Below are 6,000 nucleotides of genomic sequence, written 5' to 3' on the forward strand. Positions count from 1 at the left end.
TATTGTATGATGTAAGTATGACCACATACAACCAAACAAAAAAGGTTTTCTCTTTTGAAAGATATGTATGTGCTTAAGGATGCAGAGAAGGCTGTAGGGCATTTACAAGAAGCACCTAAACAGCAGGAAATGCCCTTCCGTTGCCTTTACAATGGGAGCAGGGTACCTGATTTTCTTAAATGTTTTTTTAAGTTCTGCAGGTCCCAAAGGCACTCTTGGGCATCTCAGTGTCTGCCTTCTATAGGCTTGAGGCTTTTAGTGTTTATCCTCCTCTTAAGCAGAAGAGGTTTTCTGCTCTTACATGAGTGACAAAACAAGTAGGATTCCTGTCCTAAAGACCTGAATTCATAGCCGGTTATGCACGGCTGTGGAGATGCAGCTATTCCACGTAAGAGCTGAAAGAAAAGTTTCAAATGCACAAAGTGAACTTCCTTTGTATTTTAGGAAAGAAACTGCCATCAAATCTGAATTTCAGAGTGACCTAAACCCAGCTTGTTTTAGAGTCATCCCCAGAAGCAACGCCCACACCCAGCTGCCAGGCTGGATGATGACACACTCCCTGCACTGCAAGGGAGCAGAGTCAAAGTTTACACTCGCCCCTGGCTCCCAACCACGACGCGAGGTGCCGGCCTGGCGTGGGGGGGTGGCTGCCCCAGAGGGTCAGCGGCAACGCAGCTGGGGGACGATGTGGTTCCCTGCGGGGCCAGAAGCAGCGGGCAGCGCCGGCCAAGTTGCCAACGGGACCCAGACGGTGGTGTTACGGTACCGGCCTCCGCCACCACCAGGCAGGAAACACGCTACATGGGCCGGGGCTCCCTTGCTCCCACGCGGCAGCCCCCGGCCACCTCCTTCCCACCAGCTGACGAAGGCCCCCAGCCCCCTCCTGCCTCCCCCCCATCCCCCGAACAACCGAAGGCCCGGGGAACGGCCTGGCGGAGGCGGGGGAACAGACAGGCGGCCGGTGCAGGGCAACGGCGGAGACTGTGGCGCAGCAGCCCCTCGCCTCGCCCGGCCCTGCCCCGCCGCCTCAGCCGGACAGCCCGCGGGCGGAGGGGCCGGCGAAGGGTCGGGCGGGCCGCGGCCCAGGCCCGGGAGAGGGGCAGGAAGGGAGGCGCAGGGGCGGGCGAGAGGGGCAGGACACCGGGGGACACTGCCCACTGCTGGGGAAGGCCTTGCCCCGCCACCGGCCACCGAGAGAAGGGCACTCACCGGCTGCCGACGGCCCGCCTCCTACAGCCGCCCCGCCATTGTGCCGCGGCGGAAACGCCACCGGTCCCTCGGTGCGGCCGGTCCGCGCGGGTCTTCCGGCAGCCCGGCCCCGCCCCCCGCCGCCCGCCGGGGCGTGGCCGCGGCCGGGCGGGGGGGGGCGGGGCGGCGGGCGTTAATGGCGGGCGTCAGGGCTGGGTGCCGGCCCTGGGCGGGAGAGCCCTCCGGGCAGCGGCCTGCGCGGCTGCCCCCGCCCGCCCCTTCGCCCCCGGCGGAGCGGGGCCGCAGCAGCCGTGTTCCATGCGGGGCGCCGGGCAGGCTCCTGGTGGCGAATGCCTCGTGTCACGGCCAGCCCTGCCAAGGCGGGGCCCGCGAGTGGGCGTGGAAAGCTCTTCCCCGCAGCTGGCGGAACGCGGCAGTTCGTGTTCCGTGGAACCCAGCTACATTGTGAGGTGTGAGGTGTGCACTGCGGCCATCGTCCTAGAAATGCGATGGTAAATGAATGGATTGGCATGAGCAATCACAAGAACAGTACAGTATAGGCAGCTACTGCAGAATAGTCCCTGAATGTGACATCGTGGGCTCGTCTGTGTTCAGTTTTGGGCCCCCCACTACAAGAGGGATATTGAGGTACTGGAGCGTGTGCAGAGAAGGGCAACGAAGCTGGTGAAGGGTCTGGAGCAGAAGTCTTATGAGGAGCGGCTGAGGGAGCTGGGGTTGTTTAGCCTGGAGAAAAGGAGGCTGAGGGGAGACCTCATCGCTCTCTACAACTGCCTGACAGGAGGTTGTAGAGAGGTGGGGGTCGGTCTCTTCTCCCAGGTAACAAGTGATAGGACAAGAGGAAATGGCCTCAAGTTGCGCCAGGGGAGGTTTAGACTGGATATTAGGAAATTTTTCTTCACCGAGAGGGTTATCAAGCATTGGAACAGGCTGCCCAGGGAAGTGGTTGAGTCGCCATCCCTGGAGGTATTTAAAGGACGTTTGGATGAGGTGCTTAGAGACATGGTGTAGTGGTGGTTTTTGGCAGTGTTAGGTTTATGGTTGGACTCGATGATCTTAAAGGTCTTTTCCAACCTATATGATTCTGTGATTCTGTGATTCTGTCTGTTAGAGAACTGAAGACATTGCCCTGCCACTGGTGTGCTGGTTTTGGCTGGGATAGTGTTAATTTTCTTTATAGTAGCTAGTACGGGCCTATGTTTTGAATTTGTGCTGAAAACAGTGTTGATAACACAGGGATGTTTCAGTTACTGCTGAGCAGTGCTTATACTAGACAAGGACTTTTCAGCTTCCCATGCTCTGCCAGGTGCGCAAGAAGCTGGGAGGGGACACAGCTGGGACAGCTGACCCCAACTGGCCAAAGGGATATCCCATACCATAGGACGTCATGCTCAGCATGTCAAGCTGGGGCAAGGAGGAAGGGGAAGACATTCAGAGTGATGGCGTTTGTCTTCCCAAGTCACCGTTACGTGTGAAGGAGCCCTGCTTTCCTGGAGATGGCTCAGCACCTGCCTGCCCATGGGAAGGAGTGAATGGATTCCTTGTTTTGCTTTGCTTGTGCGCACGGCTTCTGCTGTACTTATTAAACTGTCTTTATCTCAACCCACGAGTTTTCTCACTTTTACTCTTCTGATTGTCTCCCCCATCCCACCGGGAGGAAGTGAACGAAGGGCTGTGTGGGGCTTAGTTGCTGGCTGGGGTTAAACCACAACAGCTGGGTACCAAAGCTGACACTGTATAGTCTGCATGTCTCATCAAACTAACTGCCCCAGTCGAAGTAGCTAATGTTCAGAGCAAATTACTCATGAGAAACAGAAACACAAATTACAGGAAGTGGGAAAATACGGGGCAGGTGGGGAAGTGGACACATACCAGGTTTTCTGTAGAAGAAAAACTTCTACTTCCCTTGTTACTAAATTACCCTTCTCAGTGAATTAAGTGACCTGTGTATTCTGTGAATATTGCTTGCAATTGCTCAGCCTCGTCCTCTTAAAGCTTCCTCCTGTTTCTGCATCCCCTCTTCATTACCTAATTACTGCCTAGTTTAGGAAGGTCTCTTCCTACTGCTCTTTTGCATCCACGTTTATGGAAAAGAGGTGCTCTTAACTCACCTCATGAGATGGTCCTTATAAGAATTCACCTTCCTGCTCCACTCCAGACTTCCTTAGCAAAATGAGTGCAAGTATACAGATTCTGAAAGGAGGTAAATTGTAGGGACTTCCCAAAATGACTTATGGTACCTTTCAAAGACAGGACATTATAGCTTTATAGCCTAGTGCTTTGCACCAGCACTTGGAAGTTACTTTTCCCTTCCCCTATATGACCACTTCAAAATAAGAATAGTCTCCTGGCAAGGTGCTCTCTGGAGAGGGCCGGGCATGGAAGAGTAGCTTGACTTACCAAAACCATTGCAGTGAGCAGATGTGGTGGGGTGCCAAACACAGAAGTGTTTCTGAGCCCTGTCTTGCCTCCTTCTTCCATAAAATTGTTTGAGTGGCTGCAGTCTCAGCACGTTTCATGTCATACTGACTGCAGTGGGTCAAACAATGTTTGGTCTTATGGAAGCTTCTCACTAGTGCACCCGTGCAAGACTGTCTCAAGTTCCTGTCATTTTTATGAAACTAAAATTCCTGTTGTTTTTATGAAACTCACAGATTCTCCTTTAGATTTCAATTAGACAGATAACTGTATACTCAAATACTAGTATTTTCTATGATCAGACAAATACAAGAGGAAGTGAGCTAAAAGGGTCGTATGTCCTAAATATACAGGATATTTGGAAGACCCAAACTTTGATTAGCTGAGATTTTTTTCTAAATAGGTGGCCTGAAGAGACAATTAGTCAGCTTTTGTGAGAAAAAGTAAACTTAGCGTAATGAATACAAATATACTGAAATGGGAAAGAGAATTAGCAGATCTTGCTAAACTTACCTGGAATGAAAGAAAATGAGAGAGAAATTGAAAAATATTGAAAGCGTACAACTCACTAAATCAAGTAGGATGAGCCAGATACATATAAATGATAAGACTGAATTTCAAGAACAAATGACAGAATCATATTTTATTTTTGAAGACATGTAATCTCTGATATTTCTTGAGCGCTAATCTTGAATCTGCCACAGACTTCTTGGTCCGGCTTAAGCAAGTCACTGCACCCAGTTTCTCCATAACTACATTTACTTAGCTCAAACAAGTACTTGGTACATTTTTTTAATTTTTTTTTTTTGTGTGTGGTGCAACAGATACTACTTTCCTTTAGGAAAGCTTGCTCACCAAGAAAAAAAAGATTGAAGTTTTCTGTGGTTTTGTGCCATAAACTGGGCCAATCACGGATCAGAAACCTGCCATACTGGTCCTAATGGGGATGGGTTTGTCCAGGCATAGGAGTGGTAGGAAGCAGAGGTGGAGTGCCTGTTTTGTCTGTGACTCAGTCGTCTCTTGGAGGCTCACCCCATATCTGCTGTCTTTGTCACCTCAGCACTTCACTGTTGCAATACTCTCCAGCTTGAAAAGCTACTAAGAAGTATTGAAAATGTTGCTGCTTGTCTACATTAGTGGAAGATTGCACTACTTGCAGATAAGTCAGAAAACCTGTCTGCCAGATATTTTACAGTGAGATTTTCCTGAAGGCAGTGGAGCTGACCCATTTATACCTGAAAAGAACTTGGCCGAGTGTGGTGTTCCCACCCAGCTTCTTGTGCACCCCCAGCCCACTGGCTGGTGGGGTGGGGTGAGAAGCAGAAAAGGCCTTGGATCTGTGTAAGCACTGCTCAGCAGTAACTAAAACATCCCTGTGTTATCAACACTGTTTTCAGCACAAATCCAAAACAGTCCCACACAAGCTACTGTGAAGAAATTTAACTCTATCACAGCCAAACCCGGTACATTTTCCACCCTTTATTCCATACTGTTTATGTCACGTTCAGGTCCCACCCTATCGCAACACATCCTCATTAGCCATCCCTTTCCCCGAAAAATGTCCATAAATATCAGCAAAATGTCCATTAAGTTCATTTGGTCTATGACTTTGGGCTTCACCTGTTACGGTGTTCACTCAGGACAGGAGAGGTGGTGTGTTGCATGGAGTTACTGGGCACCAAAACTAGCTCAAGTCGGCTCACTGCTGCACTTGCACTGCTTCTTGTGAGGTTCGTCCTTCATTGGTTCACGTGCTTTCTGGTGTAGTACTTCCTAACACATGCAGCTCAAATCATGGGTTACAACAATTTAAAGGTATATCCATTACATTTTCCGCCTCTGGTCCCTTTGGACTAGGCCATAAGCTTTAACATTGCGATGAATTCTTCCTCTTGCCTCTAGCTTGGCTAGCAGCCAGAGGTTCCTGCTATAATAACTTTGATATATGGCAGTCACAGTAGTAGTGACATACAACACTATGTAACACTGCCATCATACAACTCACACCATGGATTATTTTCACCCAGGATTAAATCACCTTGAGGTACAGATTGGCCTTCCCCATCCTCCCACATTACTCACCAAGTGCACTCAGAGGGTCCTTGAGAAAAACAATCCTACGAATAGGTTTGCCCTTTCCTGAGGAAAGAATAACCTGGACTGTTTTTCCCAGCCAGTTCCTTATATGTACTACAGGGACCTTATCACCTTCCACAGTGCACAGGGGTTTTGATTGGGCAGGGCTGGGTCAACTGGCACATCCTCTAGTGTTAAGTAGCCAAGTGGCTTCTGCTAAATGTGTATCCCAATGCTTGAATGTCCCAGCACCCATTGCTCTCTGTGTAGTTTTTAACAGTCCATTGTATTGTTCAACTT

General features: G+C 50.1%; 1 protein-coding gene across 2 annotated transcripts in view; it reads right to left on the reverse strand.

Moving 5' to 3' along the window:
* Positions 1–1,356, reverse strand: part of TUT7 (terminal uridylyl transferase 7) — a 36,252-nt gene extending 34,896 nt beyond the window's left edge. For both annotated transcript variants that reach the window (XM_075488580.1, XM_075488577.1), the window contains exon 1: positions 1,210–1,356. The gene's annotated coding sequence lies outside the window, so the exon portion shown is untranslated. The remainder of the gene's footprint in view (positions 1–1,209) is intronic.
* Positions 1,357–6,000: the final 4,644 nt, after the last annotated feature.

This window comes from Mycteria americana, chromosome Z, assembly GCF_035582795.1.
Source record: "Mycteria americana isolate JAX WOST 10 ecotype Jacksonville Zoo and Gardens chromosome Z, USCA_MyAme_1.0, whole genome shotgun sequence".
Classification (NCBI taxonomy): Eukaryota; Metazoa; Chordata; class Aves; order Ciconiiformes; family Ciconiidae; genus Mycteria; species Mycteria americana.